Raw genomic sequence first — 15,955 nt, forward strand, 5'->3', positions numbered from 1 at the left:
TTTTGGTGGATTTTATTTTTCTAAAAATTAAAATGGGGGGTCACCCCCAGCCCCCATTTAACCTACACCCACCACCCCTAATCCCTTACCCCCAAACACCCTATACATGTTATATATATCGGAAAATCTGTTTATTCCTGATGCAATTCGACACTGTTCCACCAGGCTGCACCAAATTTTGCACAATTACCTGTTAGTAGCTGCTGGATGTCACTCACTACATTACATGTGGACACCCCACACCATTGCCACACGTGAGATGGTTGCCTGGAAGCCGCTAAACATCAAGTTGGTCGTAGAGGGACCGGGCAGAGCTAATTTCAAGCATCTAGATGCCAGGAACAGGACATTGAAGCTTGATGACCCTGTTTCAAGGCCCTAGGACGCACCGTTTCTGAGCTATCTGCACTGCAACATTCTGCACCACGCCTGGGTGAGGCGACAGGTGGGGAGAGCGCACAGAAGGTCCCATCATGCTGCAGCACGTAAATGATCATCTCCCCTCCACGTCTGCTCCGTGATTGTCGACAGCTGATGAGAGTGTTATCTCCATCTACAGAACCCGTGCGAAGTATGGGCACTTTTTTGCTAGTATAAATCTATTCAATAAAAAAAGCTTTTGTTAATGATCAGTTAAGGTAAAAAAAAGTATTGCAACAAAACCCTGGACATATAGCTATAGCCACCTTAACTTCACGCCCCCTGTTGTGCCCCCTGTTGTGCAGCCTATGGCCATGATGATGACATCACAGATGACTTCACTGATTCCGTCAATGATGACATCAGCTCTCCACTCACCAGAGGTCAGAGTAGAATCCCGGCACCCTGACACAGTTTTCTTCCGTGCGTATATTTATGGGAGCCAGCTTTTGATTTTCGCTATGGGAGCATAAGTACCTGGGCATATGTTATTCTTGCAGCCGGTCATTTTTTTTTCCCTTTTTTGTGCTGCTTAAATGCGGTTAGTTTATTGAATTATTTTAAGCTTGAACATGCAAAAAAGTGTGCCAATGCACTTGCCTCCAGTTTTACCACATATGTTCTACAGAATGGATCCACTGTGTTTTTTTCCAAATCTGTATTATCTTAAGATTTGTGCAATGGTGTGAAATGGTTTTGCCCGTTTTTAATGGGGAAAATATGGGTTGATCCAAATTTATCTAGAAGAATATTGCATGCAATTTTGAACTTTGACAACAAAACTGGGCATGCGGATTGACTTCTATTTGTTTCTTTTTTATAAAGGAACCAAACATACATGGTGCTTAATTGTTTTGTCAGCGCTTTATTTGCTTCAAAGTTCGGGACTGGGTGTCGAACTTGTGTTGCACTGCACGGCATCGTCTTGTGCAGTGCGTTTCACCTCAGGTATTCCGTTTCTCATGTCACACTGTAAACCTGCCGCACACATCCTACTGCTTCATTGTTTCCCTGTTGAAATAATATTTGTGAGGTGCTTTGTGGGACAATCTGCTTACTCCATTCCATATGGCCCAAAGCAGCAAAACGCGAGTGCCTCGCTAATACTTACATATTCTTATGTTTACAGTGTTGAAAATGGAGCAAATGCACTTCTTCACACTAGGATGACCAACTGTCCCGTATTTTGTGGGACTGTCCCGTATTGGGGAATCTGTCCTGCAGTTTCGATAACCTGGGCATTTGTCCAATAGCTATGCCGTTTGTATCCAACCTCACTCATTCTGTCAGCCCCTTCGTTTCCCCTCCAGTAAGGTGCTGCATGAGACATTTCCTTTGGTTTGGCATAACAAGGCCGCAGATTTATTTTTTACATATACATGACCACTGCAAACAGGTAAAAATTAGTTTCAACAGGTGTGGCGACTGCTCCTCGTCCTGCTTCCCCCTTTTTCCTCCATATTGATTGCAGGCACAACTCCCCCAAGGCCCTCGAGTCTGAGAAACCGCCTGCCCATGCAGGTCTTTGCGGACTGGGGGAGCGCCGTTTGTTGGGGGGAAGTTGAGCCCCAATTGCTACCGCCAGACACCCCCGCCGTTTAGGCTCCCAGGGGGCGCTGTCTAGAATGGGCGAAGCCCCTTCCGGTTTAGCAATGGCTCATTCGGAGTCTTTGTCTTATATTAGGTTGCCACAACCCGCCACGCCAAAGGTGGGTTACCGCCCACCGTGGCTCCCCCCTTTCCTAGCTTATAACTCCAGTAGTTTCGTGCAGATGTTCCAGAAAAACAGATCCATTCCCTGCTCCGACAAATGCACCCCGTCCTTCAAGTAGTACTCCTTGTTTTTCAGATTGATCAAACCATGTCTGATATGTTGAAGGCCTCTCCCTTTGCAAAACTTAGCCATGGCCCAGTTCAACTTCCTCCTTGAGTTTTCAACGGCTGCCTGACTCTCGGCGCCCCTCCATTCGCACCTCGAGATGATTTCAGACCACACGATTTCCGTGTCCCCCAATTCAGCCGCTAGATCCTGCAATGAAGACATCATTTCCCTGAGTAAGATCCCCCTCCCCAACTCAGCCAAATCATTGCCGCCGAGATGAACCACCAATACATCAGGCCTCCGGTGGCCCCTCAGGAGACTGCGTATGTGCCCTTGTAACTGTGCCCATTTCATGCCCGGCACTCCGTGCCACTGCACCCGATATTCCCCGGCGGTCAGCACCTCCTGCTTGGCTGACCAGCTTCCCTTGGCCCTTGACACAAACGAATGGCCCACCACCCAGGCAGACCGCCGCCTTCCGTGCCTTGGTGCTACTGCGAGGAAACAGGAGGGAGGAATTGTTAGTCTTACATTTTATCAGGCCTGACATACCGCTTAAAACAACCGGACCTCCAGCCCCCAATCTGTTTGATTGTCTCCGCTCCCAGGCCCATCCCAGCCGCAGTTGTGGCGGCCCCTATCCTGAAGGAATGTGTCCCAAAGACCCCTATTGAGAACCCCGCCTCCCCCAGTGTCCTGTCCAACACCCTTTTAAACTGAAACAGGCTTAGTGCTGACCCGTCGTTGTGTACGAGAAAAGGGGCCTCGTCTCCTGTGTGGCACCTATGACTCACATACCTGCTCACGCATCCTACTGGACAGACCGGACTGTCTTGGATACTCCCTAACGTGATCATTCTGCCTTTCCCCGTCTGATCGGTCTTGGACCTCCTCAGAAATATGCATAACCGCTCCCCTTGTACCCTTATGTCACAGCTCCTCAGGAAACTCAAACCTTTACCCTTCTTGTTGGCTGGCACCAGCTCGCCCCAAAAAATGCCAGAGAGAAGGCTGCTGCGAACAATCCTTTTTCGTACTCGTCCCTGCACACCACCCCCAAGCTCCTGATCAATTTGTGCAACTTCCCCACATCTATGGGCCGTCTCTCGTCGGGTTTCGCCATCACCTGCTTGGCCCAACCCTTCATAGCATGACAATGTAATGCTCCCTAGTGGGGTCAGGCATGCCCCCTAATTTGTAGAATTGCGCAATCGCCGCCAGGTGGTAAGCCACCCACGCCCTGGACCTTCCTTGGCTCCAAGACCATCCCACAAAGGCACGCACAGGCCTGCCCTTTTCGCTCTCGGGCAGGATATTGTTTTGAAAGGCAACGAATCGTTCCCAGCACACCTTGTATCTTCGCATAGTGCCTGGTGCGAGAGCCGTGTCGATCAGTGCGCTCAGATCTCCCCAACCAATCCCCACCACTGTGTCTGGAAGGGTGTCATCCTTGCGCTCGCCTCTGGATGGTTTTCCCGGAACCTTCCCCACTGTAAACGAGAAAGAGCATCAGCGGCCACATTCTTAACCCCAGGTATATGACGTACCCTGACCTCTGCATTCAGCTGCAGCAAGCACTTTGTCAGTTCCCTGAGCAGCCCCAATGCCCTACCATTCTTGCTAGTTCCCTGATTGATAATCTGCACCACCGCTAGGTTGTCCGACCAAACTAGCACTTTTTTGTCTTGCATCTGTTCCGGCCAGAGCTTGAATGCCACCACTATCGGGAACAACTCCAGCACTGTAATGTCCCTGGAGATCCCCTCGGACCGCCATTCGGCCGGCCAGGCCTGCCCGCACCACCTCTTGCCCAGGATGGCCCCAAAACCTAGGGCCCCTGACGAGTCGGTAACCAGATTGGGTCCATCTCCCTTCCCCAGGGGTTCCTTCCACACCAATACCCCGTTAAAATGGTCTAAAAAGGTATTCCACATTTCCAGGTCCTTCTTAACCTCCTTTCCTAGGCGCACGTGTTGACCCGCGTGCTTCAAGCCCACTATTTTCAACTCTATGCTTCTAGCGAATGCTTTACCTGAAGGGATCACTTTGCCTGCAAAATTCAGGCTGCCCGCTAGGGACTGAAGCTCTTTCAAAGTGGCTTTCTCTTTGCCCAACAATCCTGCGATTACTTCCTTCAACTTTAGTACTTTGTCTTCCGGAAGCCTGCACACCCCTGCCACAGAGTCAATTTCAATCCCTAAAAACACCAGTGACGTGACCGGACCCATAGTTTTTTCTTTAGCCAGAGGTACCCCAAACTCTTCCATCAACTCCTGAAATACCGCCATAAGGTTCTTGCAATCATGCGTCCCTTTGCTCCCAATAAACATGAAATCATCGAGGTAATGCACCATCCCCCCGACCTTGCTTCTTTGCCTTACTGCAAACTCGAGGAATCTGCTAAACCTCTCAAAATACGCACATGAAATTGCACACCCCATCGGCAAACATTTGTCGTAGAAGTAATCCTGTAACACCTTGAACCCCAGCAAATGGTGGCTGTCCTTGTGAATTGGTAGCAACCGGAAAGCTGACTCAATGTCCGCCTTCCCCATGAGGGCCCCCACCCCCGCCGCCTTTACCAAATCCACTGCATCTTCAAATGCTGCGTAGTGAACCCTGCATTCCTCTCCCGAAATGCCATCGTTCACTGACTCCCCTTCGGGGAAGGACAAGTGCTGTATAAGTCTGTACTGCCCTTTCTCCTTTTTAGGTACCAAGCCCAACGGGGACACTACCAGGTTTTCCAGTGGAGGTGTGCGAAAGGGGCCAGCCACCCTCCCCAACTGTACCTCTTTCCCCACTTTCTGTGTCAAGACTTCAGGCATTGCTAGCGCAGATTTCAAATTACACGCCTCCTTAAGTCCTATCTGCCCCTGGAAAGGAATCTTAAAACCCCACCTGAAACCCTCCCATAACAATTTTGCATCACCCTTGTCACTATATGTATTCAGGAAAGGCATCATGGCCTGTAAACGTATTGGCGTTGGCAGCTGTGTTTTAATCATGCTTGCTTTTCTCCTTGCCTTTTGCGTTGCCCCTTGCCTTACCCTCTCGGCTGGCGGGGCTGTGCCTCCCTGTGCTTGCAGCCTTTGAGTGTTTGAACCTGCACGCATTACCATAGGAGCACCTCCCTTCTGCAAACAACCAACATTCTGGCAACTCCCCTTGGTAATTGGGCCGGCTGTTCCAAGAGGAGTTCCCACGAAAGGACCCCCTCCCCTTTGAGTAGGACCCCCTGCCCCTGCCCTGGGCTGGTCTTTCGCTTGCCACACTCTCATCTACCGGCCTGGCTGGGACCGTTTTCGTGTCTATGCGCCCCCCCCACATCCACTTCATCCCAGGTCATTGCTGGCCATACCTGCATGTTGAGTCTAAAACCTTTATCGTAGTTGCTCCATGTATCCCCCCCATGCTTCAGGTATTGCTCGTGAATATACTGCTCATACGCCATCAATGCCACGCCATCTTGTGGGAATTTTTCTAACATAATAGTGGCATAAACCCTGAACGCCCTTAACCAGGTATGTATATTGAGCTCTATTTTTGGCCTCTCCCTCTCCTTCTTCTCCCTTTCCCTCTCAGTGGGCTCGCTGAAGCCTTGTCCCGAGGGGACCATCCCAACAACTCCATAATATCCATGAACTCCTTCCTCCATACCCGTTCTTTGTATGCCAGCGGGATGTGCCATGCCAATGCATTAATCGCCACTCTGGCGGGTGCAAACCCCGGCATTGGCCTCCCGTATATTGTGTTATTGCTGGCCAGCTCCTGCCCGTGTACCTGTGAAGGAGCCTGTGCCCCCCACCAAGGTGTCCCCCCAATTTGCGGCGTGTAGGTGGCATTTTCCCCTTGCGTCGCCATCTGCCCCGGGTTCACTCCCGTTACTGGCTGACCTACGCCTACCACGGGCTGACTCGCCCCCGAGCCAAGCTGCTCCGTGGCCCCACTACCCCCTTGCGTTCCTTTACCCGCCATGTTCAAAGCATTATTATTAACAGGCAACTGACAATTTGCACCCGTCACCCAAGCTTCCATACATTCCCTGAACATACCTTTCACCATCTCCAAGGTGGTTGGCACCTCAGCTGCTACCGCCGGTGTGGCTACAGGTGTGCTGCGAGGACCTCCCACTGGTCTTGGAGCCTCAGCAGGGACAGGTGCCGGAATGGCCTCAACCTCCTGCGCCCTCCCCTTTCCCTTGGGGTTGGCTTTCCGCTTCTGTGCTGCCGCCGCTTGCTGCTGGCTGTCCCTCGCTTTCTTGGTCATCACTCTTTTTCTTTTGGCGACTGGCTCTTCCTCCTCCTCGAGCTCCTCGATGTCCAGCTCTTTCCCTTCCTGCGAGTGCACTTCCACCCATGCCTCCTCGATGGGTGTAGGTGGAAACAAGAGTGGTGACTCGGGCCTCTGGTTGCGCCCCGCAACCTCAGCTCCCACCTTTGCTGCCATCAACTGCATCCAGCTGGTGCCGTATTTGTCCCCAGCCCTTCTTGCCATCATCAAAAATGCCTCCAGGTCATCCTTCTGCTGATCCTCCTGGTTTTTTCCTTGCATCTGCATGATTCTCTTTAGGCACTGTCCTCCCAATCAATGTCTTATGTGTCTCCTACTTTCATGTACAGCACATGCAGCCAAAAAGAAAAAATCTGCTTAAATTGCTGTCCTTTCTTTTGCTATAGCCTTGCAATAGTTCGGTAATCACGCCCGGCACTTTTTCGTCCACCCCTCCAATCGAATCGCTCTCTGCAGGCTTCAGCCTTAGGACCGCCCCTTGTCTGTCCTTTGCGCCCGCAGCCGTTCCGCCGCACCGTGCGTCTTACTTTTGAAAAATATCTCCTGCCGAAACCCGGGATCGAACCAGGGACCTTTAGATCTTCAGTCTAAAGCTCTCCCAACTGAGCTATTTCGGGCTGTTCCCAACCTGGGGTAATGGCCGCCTCTCACCTCAGCTTCCTTTGTTGTTAGGCGCCGCCGCGAGCCTGCAGGACCCCGCTGCCTCGCCGACCAGCTGACTGGCGCCTCTTTTGAGGGAAAACTTTGCCTTCCCCCCTTGCTGGCTGCGAGCGTGTAGCTCCCTGCTGCCTCGACGCTCTGCTAGATGGCCTCGCCTGTTTCCGGACCTTCTTTCCCCGTCGCCTGCGACTCCGGTTGCCGACCGCTCGCCACGCCGCAAGAGCCGCCGCTTCCTCACAAAGAAACGAAGTCCCGGGTAGAAACCTGCTTCAGGACCTTCCTTCCCCGTCGCCGGCGCCTCGCGGATGCCGACCGCTCGCCACGCCGCAAGAGCCGCCGCTTCCTCACAACGAAACGAAGTCCTGGGTAGAAACGAAGTCCAGGCAACTGCTCTGCCAACCCAGGAAACCGCTGCAAAACGAAAAGAAGTCCTCCACTCTTGACGGGCGCCCGGCTGCTGGAAGAGCTGCAAGTGCTCCTGTGCCGGGCGCCCGCCGCCTTTATGCCCCAAGCCCCGCCCCCTTCCTTTGTTGCCCTTCGCGGGCTTTCCTGGGCTCTTGGCGCCCTTTTCTCTGGCTCCTTTGCCGCCCTCTCCCCTGCCCCTGTGGGGGAGGGGCAAGAGAGCGTAAAGGAGGAAGGCCCCTGCCCCGGTTATCGGGGTGCCTCCTCCATTCGCCGTGCTCTCCCCTCGTCACCTTCAGAGTGGCTGTGCAAGACTCAGGTTGTCCCGACTTGCTTTGTTCCATGGAGTGTGACTCTCGGGAGACATCAAGTCGGGACAACCTGCGTCCAGGACAGCCACTCTGCAAACGGAAGTGGCGGTCTACACACCACGGCGCTGCCACCTGCTCTGCCTGCAGTTTTCTTTCTCTGGGCAGCTCTGCCGGCCTGGCTCCTTTTTTGAGCCTGCAAGTCGAGTTGCTGCTGCTGTTCCTGTCTTGATTCCAATGCTAAAGCATTGTTCGTGGAGTAGTGATGGTCATGTAAAACGATTAAGCCAGGTGTTAAGAGCCATTACCAAATTGTTTAAACTACAAATGGGGCGGGCCAAACGTGAATGACTCTGTGAGACCATCACCGCCTTGTGGGAAAGTGTCCTGCAAAATGATTTTAAAAATTTGGCCTCCCTACTCCACCCCACTTCACACACCGTGACTCAAAGGGCCCCCACAACTACAGGCCATTTTTGTTTTTGGACCAAAAGGACATCTTTACCGAAGCTCGAGCCCATTGGGGAAAATGCTGTGCAGATGTGTGACTAAGGTTGACTGCTGTGAGCTGTTGCAATGCGAGTGGGATATTGTGGGCTGCAAAAAGTCTAAATGGGAGGAGCTAGGTCGTGCATGCAATGCTGTTCATAGGTCTATTCTCCGAGTTAAATGTGTATAGTTAGTTGATTTTGATGTATTATATAGTGCTAGCACGCCACTTTCCACCTGCTTCATAGCGCTATGCGTCGCTGAGGTATGCTGCAATGGCATAATCAAGGAAGGTTCAGGCAACGACTAAAAACACAGCAAGCATTGTTTTGTGACACTCTATGTTCAGTCTCTGGCCTAAGGCACCCAAGGGGGTCCCAGAAAAGGGCCATCGGCTTGAAATGTCTGCAAACACCCGGCTTTACATGTGGGATAGTAGGGTGGCTCTCAGAAGATTTGCAAGTGAGGGTGGACTTACAAGGCGTAACCAAGTGCACAGCCCTGCAATGGGTAGCACCCTGCCTAAAGCGTTACCCAGACTAGTCTTCATTATTTGAAAGCCCCCTCTTTCTTTGTTTCTACCCCATGGTCTCTCAGTTTAAGACTTCTATGCAATGTGACCTGAACGTTTCTCGATGCTCTGTCAGTCTCTCTCTCGGCTGAAGTTTTTTCCCCGCAGTTTCTCTACCAATTTGGTCTTTCTCCAGTGCATTTTATTTTTGCTGTAGTCTCTTTTGATTCAGGTATCCTCTTATAACGGCAGCGTCCTCCTACCTGAAACCCTTCTTGCATCACCCCTGGCATTGACGTTTATCCTGGAAAGGGAAATGTTCTTTGATGTCTGAGATGTCATTCCCAAACAACATCAGTATGTTAAGGAGGAAACTGGGCTATGGCTCCTATACATGCAAAACCAAGTTCTGGTTGCCTTCTGTCGCGATGGAGATATTCTCCGGGTATTTGCATGTTGGCGTATGCCATTCCCTTTTCTTGTAACTTTATTTTCCCATTAAAAAGTACAATTACCAGAATCCAATGGGCCGCTAAAGGCTAGAGCTTAGACTTGGGATCTTATATTGACATATAAGAGAGAAGCCCGGAAAGAGACAAGTGCGGCCGTAGTGTGTGGCACTGTTTTGCTGTTCTGCTTTGGTGCATGGAGCAGGGGCTTACCCCTAAGACTAACTAGCTGTATTAGCTATTGGAACTCTGCTGCCAAAGTGAAGCAGGGAAAGAACGGTAAAGAAGCTTTGCTCCACTTCTATTTATTAACTTCCGGGGAGCAGTGGCAGACTACTGGAGGCATCTCCTTTGATCCCGCTGCCCATGCAAACTAGGGCTGTACCGAATAGCAATTTTAGTATACCACCGAATACTGAATAGTTTCTCAACTATTCGGCCGAAGCCGAATATGAAACTGAATAGTTGCTTTTTTTAATAAATCATGTTCAAAACTTCAAAAAACACACTTATTAAAAAACAAATAAAGCACCATTTGAAATGCATTCTATACTTTTATTTCTCTTCGTTGTAATTAATGTAGCTTCTTTATTTAAAGCATAAAAGCCAGAAATAAAGCAGATTTAACCAAAATGAAGAGACTGAATGTACAGAAGATTGTTGCATATTCAGTGCCAGTTAAGGTAGGAGGCTTCACAAATGCAAAATGACTGCCTTTGTGAATCAGATGCATTGCATTCTCTATCCAGTTGCAAAGTCGATGCAGTCGAGTTTAGAAACTTCTTTACAGCTCACATAGAAATGTATATAATAGTTCATGCAGGACACAAGTCGAGAGGAAATCTGAAATGCGTGAACTCCATTTCACAACTATTCACCCCACCCAAACAAATGCTGCTCACTTTTCACTTATCTTAGCCACTCTTTCTCGCCAATACACAAACATATGCAACTTGCCATTCCTGATTAAATATTAGATAATATTAAACTCAGGACTCAAGTCCTTAACAAAAGAATAGGGGGGACTATGACATACGCAATGGGAAGTAACATGACAGGAACTGAAAGTATCTATGCACATTTCTTTGCTTGTCTTTTCCAACTGAAAAAAGTGCACATTGCATATAAACATTCGCCAAAAGAAAACATTTTCCTGTATTGTTGCAGGCTAAGTCTAAAAGATGAGCACCTTTTTTGTATAAGAATCTGTAACAAAACATTCCCTAAAGAGTAGATTACAATATGAGATATTTTTCAGCTGTGTGATAGCAATTTGTCTTGTCTAATGCTATTCAGTTTTGCAAACTGAAGTCTATATTTGCCTTTCTGAGTTCAAGTTGCATTGTATTCAAATTGGAATATCAAAGTATTCGGCAAGAGCCGAATAGCAATAAACTATTCGGCTGGAGCCGAATAGCTTTTTATTAGCCGGAATTCGGCAGAATACTTACTTGAAGCTGAAGTTCGTTACACCCTTAATGCAAACAGCCCTGAAGCTACAACATTCCTCCTTATATTTGGGTGTCATTCCCTGTCGAAACTCACACCAAGTAATCTGAGCCATCAGCCACGCTGCAGCGCTGCTTTATTTATTGTACTTTTACGACGGCCCGGTCCCTGCAGTGAAAGGACTATGCTGTTGTTTGTGTACAAGTGGTTTGTAGCTGCTTTCACCCATCTTTGACTGTTTTATTCCTGTTTTGATCTAAAGAGTGTCTACATATCTACATTCTATTATAATTCCGAACATAGGCCCTGTCCTCTCCTCTGTAATTTTTGATACGGGACCCAGGCAGAGGCTGGAGAGACAGATTTGGCTGCATCTTAAGCTACTAGGTGCGCAGCGCCCTGCTTTCTTGTTTTCTGCTATCTTTTGTTTAGGAAGTGGACAGCATTATCTCTGATGTTTGGTATTTTACGTTGAATTTCGTTGTTGGTTTCTAATTGCACTATATTGAAACTTGGGGGCTGTGAGACTTTCTCTCCCCCGTGAATTCTATGATACATGCACATCCCTTTTTTCAGGTTTTCAGGGGCTGCGAATTTCATCTCCCCTGATTAGTTCTGCTGTATTCCAACAATATTATCCAGTCTATACTTATATTTGTTTTGTAGTGCTATTGTGGGAATTCTTATTTCTATTCATGGTGTTTGGAGGGGATCTTTTGGATGAGAGTCATGCAGATACCAAACTCACTCCCAATAGTACTTCTACGGAGAGAATTGGGACTATCTTCCTTGTATTCCCTGATGGTGTGGATATCCCTGTGTCTTTATCGGAAATGTCAGGTTTCTCCCGGGAAATGTGGCTTCACGATGCTTAAGGTCGCAATCAAGGCCAATAGCGGTTCCATCTTTAAACACCTGGCGAGGAACGTGCCTGTCCATACTAAAAAACATCGCACAGTCAGAAGATCTACTATTGGTCAACCTGACTGGGGCCAAGGCTAAATTGTTGGACTTGGACTGGATCCTCATGAAGGACAAATTAATGGCTTATAAAACCGCAGTGCAGGGCCCGGAAGAACATTTTAAAAGAGGAACGGTCCCACCATACGTGGAGAGGTTTCCATCCCAGGTGGAAAGGCAGAACTTTCTGAGATTCCACTTAAATCTGTTCCCTGCAAGGGAGACTGTGGAAAGGCGAAAGAAGGTTCGCGAGGATAGGATCCTCACGTGCCGCTTCTGCAGAAAAGGTGTGGAAAACCTGAAGCACCTAGTCTTGTTCTGTGAGCCACTAACAGATACGAGAGCCAGGTTCCTGGGAAAGTTCTTCGAAGAATCAGCCACCATAACACAGGAAGAATGGTGGCCAATCCTAAGGTAGGGGGGGGGCTGTCTTTGACGTTGGTGCTTTTGAATTTGGTTAAGGTGATCTTTGGCATACTGGAGCAAACGGACACTAAAGACACAAAACACAGCCTCATACTTGACGAACACAGGGGGCCTGGCTCCCTCTGAATCTCTGAATTATTCAACCTTTTGAACAGTGAAATTTGTATTACAACTGAATTTTTTCATCTTTTCTCTTTTAAATATTTCACTGTTTTTTGTGGTCATTTTTAAAAAATGTTTAAAAAATGTTTAGGTATGTGTATCTGCATCTAAGGTTTTGTTTTAAATCAATTGATGCTAATAAAAAATATATATATTCTATTTATATATTTACTATTTTAATTCATTGTATACTTACTTTGTATTTATTTAGGCTTCTGTGAGTCTGGAGACTCCCACTAGCAGGTGTTTCTCTCTCCTCACAACTAAGCAGGGGGACCCTTTTGTGCTTCTTTCCCTTACCCATTGGTCTTTCTTTTCCCCTGAAGTCTTAATTTTTTGGGTGTACTTTAATTTGGGTCTTTTCCCATGGCTCGCAAACGCCTTAGGAGTCAGTCAGCCATGGAGGCTTCAGCCGATCCTCTTAAGTCTGCGGAGGAGTCTATTGTACTTGACCTCAAAGAAGGTACACTGGGCCATTTGCCTAATAATGTTTTGATTGGTAGAGATGAGGCCCAAATGGAAGAGATGACTAGGCAATCAAGTTCATGTTCAATGAATCCTATTAAATCAACAACTATTGTGCAAGCTCAAATACATTTTCAAGATAAGATGGAGGTCTATAATATCTTGGGAATGACTCTCCTGGGGATGAGTGATAACAGCTGTATACATAATGGGAACGATGATATCTCCATTGTTGCCCAGGAAGATCGACTAGCAGCTACCTTAGCTCATAATTTGGGTGAAGGTGGCAGCACGACGAGGGGGGACTCTCCTAATAGGGAAGCTGATAAAGAAGAGGAGATAATCATACAAACTGGGCCAAACTGCCCTCCATCTAAAATTATTCTGTCTACTTTATTGACAGATGACAATGGATATAACTCCAAAAAAGCTTCTGATGTAAAAAGCTGTCTATCACATGTTTTTTCTAATAAGCTTGTATCAAGCATCGGTGGCAATGATAATATTGCTTCTCCTATTAAGTCGTTAATGGAGGACTCTACTTTCAATAACTCAAAAAATAAAAGGTCAGAATTCTTATGAATCTATCCTCTACTAAAGAGGGGACTTTGGATAGCTCCATAGAAGGAGTTCATTTATTTAAAACACCTATGATGAAACCCCCGCTTAGTGCCCCTAAATGCACATTTTCTAAGGATAGATTGGGGGAACCAATTCATGGTAAAAATATATCCAATTACATTGGCAAAAGAACTGCCACTAGCACCCAAATTAAGTCGGCTTCCTCAGCTTTATCAGTTGATAGTTTAGACCACTCGCATTTGGCAGAAGTGGTAAAAACAATAGATACCGAGGAGGCTTCACACAATGATATTGATGATATCAGTATTATTGAGTGTGCTGATAAGGCAATTGCTGAGAGTAATTTGGAACCAAGATATTCGGACATTAAGAGTGTCACCCAACAGACATGTGATGCCTTCTATATGGGTTCTCCATCTGAACTCACAGACTTTATTGATGAATATACAGAGAAGCAAAACTGGCTTAGAGGAAGGAGCCTATTGCCGGAACCTATAAAAGAAAATTCTAGCGATCTAATGCTGCATCATACTCTTAGGGAAGCTGCCGAAAGGATAAGACTTACCCAACCTACAGTTTCTGCATTAAATCTGGTGCAGAGCTCCTTCGTTAGTCTATACGACAACATTTGGGCTGAAGTAAGATCTCATTCTCAACTACTTACAGAAATGTATGCCAGGCTAGATGGACTGGATAGATTTGAAGAATTAGTGAGGATTATTAGGGAGGATAATCCTATTATATCTAAGCCGGTACTGCCTTCCTCCTCTTTACCTCTGCTGCCATTGGTGGAGCAGGAAGGTTGATCTGGTTTGCTTGCCCCAGGACCTGCAGTAAAATAAATGGATTCTAATTTTGCCGTAGATATGACACGTTTAGCCACCTTTTGCCCATCTGCACTTAATTGTGCAGTTGAATCTGTAATATCTAAAGAATCCTTGCTGGGCAAGGGAGATAACCCTGTAACCACATCCAGGGTAAAGGCTATGTCAAACTTAGAGAAGGAGCCTGTAATTATAGATCTAACTAAAGATGATCTCCCATATAAAAGAAAGATTATAGTGGGGAAAAGATATTTACAACAAATTAAGAAAACCAAAAACCAGAATAATATTTAAAAAATGAACTCATTAACAAATGCATTTTTTAAAAATCTGGTTCTACCAAAGTTATCCTTCCCCCCCAAGGGAAGATCGTGCAATCCAAGGGGGCAGTGGTCTCTAATTTGGTGGAGGTGCCTATTCCTGCCGATCAAGGTAATCCTATTGCCTGTTTAGGGACTGAGGAGGAAAAAGAACTGCGGGCAACTCCCAATCTTGGGATTATGGCTGAGGGGAAAAAATCCATTCCTCTGAAAGCTGCTATAGGCATACAGACTGACTCACCTTTAAAAACATCTGGCCTGGGGCACAATAACAGCCATCTTCTATCTGTGCCCGTCACTGAACAGTCAGGTCATCCTGCAACTGAAAACCTTAGTGATAAAATAGAGGTGATCTATAGTGAAGAGGGAGGACAGCCGTCAGGTAATCCTATCCCATCGAACACTCAGATCCTATAAATAGTTATATTCTGATCCTTGTCAATATTGTCTCGGCCAAACAACTCTTACAGGATTTTTATAGGGTGAAGTATATTCCAGTGGAAGGCGCTCCTAATATTTTAGGCGCTAATAAGGTAAATAATGACGACACTCAAAATTTCCAAAAAATTGGTCGGTGAGATATGTCTTGGGGTAACTCGACTATCCCCCAACCTTCCTCAGGGGACCTGCCAACTGGTACCAAGACAGTGGGAGAACTATATGTCCCAAAGATCTTGGATTCTACTCAAATGAGGGCTACTAATTTGGGATCTCTCGGTATCCAGGACAGACAAATTGTAGGCCCACACTCCACACATAGGGGGACAATTTTAAGGGGTGCTAAGGGTCCTAAATTCAAGATGATTCGACAAATCAATTTATTAGAGACAATCCTGATAGTCCCATACAAACCTTGGGTAATAAAGAACCCCTTGAAACTTTACAGTTTACTAGTCTCTGGGGAGGGGGGGCGATATGCCCATATGCCTGAATCGAGGGAATATTTTGAAAATCTTTGGCCAATTACCGGTACTGTTCCTGGTGTCTAGCTATGACTTAGAAAGGATTTATTTCCCAATTAAGGAACAAGTTGATCTGAGCAATATTGTCCTTAAATCAAGAGTGGTTCTTGATTTGGTACTGGGAGAAATTGGTGGTCTGAGAGAATTGGGTTTTCAAAATTAAGTCTGTGAAACCTATTCAAACTTTCATGAAAGTTGAAGGAACTGAGGACTACAGGGGAAATTTGACTATGGTTTATCATCCATAAAGATTTTCCCAACTCCCACTGAGGCATTCTCCAAGAAGGAATTATGGAGATGCACGGGACTGGGCTCAAGTTACCTCAGCCCTGTGGAATTGATCAGTGTAAGGGAAGATTGGTTCCTCTGATGGAGTTATCCTACACTAGCACTTTGAGGTGCCTTTCCTGGAATACTAGGGGGAATTTACATATACTCACAAACATAGATA

The 15,955-nt window shown here is 47.1% G+C and overlaps 1 protein-coding gene and 1 non-coding gene across 3 annotated transcripts in view; one reads left to right on the forward strand and one right to left on the reverse strand.

The window, feature by feature from the left end:
* The window catches only part of ABCA2 (ATP binding cassette subfamily A member 2), a 1,079,583-nt gene that overhangs the window by 510,168 nt on the left and 553,460 nt on the right, over positions 1-15,955 (forward strand). The gene's annotated exons all lie outside the window — the stretch shown is intronic.
* On the reverse strand, positions 7,080-7,153 carry TRNAF-GAA (transfer RNA phenylalanine (anticodon GAA)). Its single transcript has one exon. It is a non-coding gene; the product is annotated as a tRNA-Phe (tRNA).

The sequence above is a fragment of the Ambystoma mexicanum genome, chromosome 8 (genome assembly GCF_040938575.1).
Source record: "Ambystoma mexicanum isolate Mex_15411 chromosome 8, UKY_AmexF1_1, whole genome shotgun sequence".
Taxonomy (NCBI): domain Eukaryota; kingdom Metazoa; phylum Chordata; class Amphibia; order Caudata; family Ambystomatidae; genus Ambystoma; species Ambystoma mexicanum.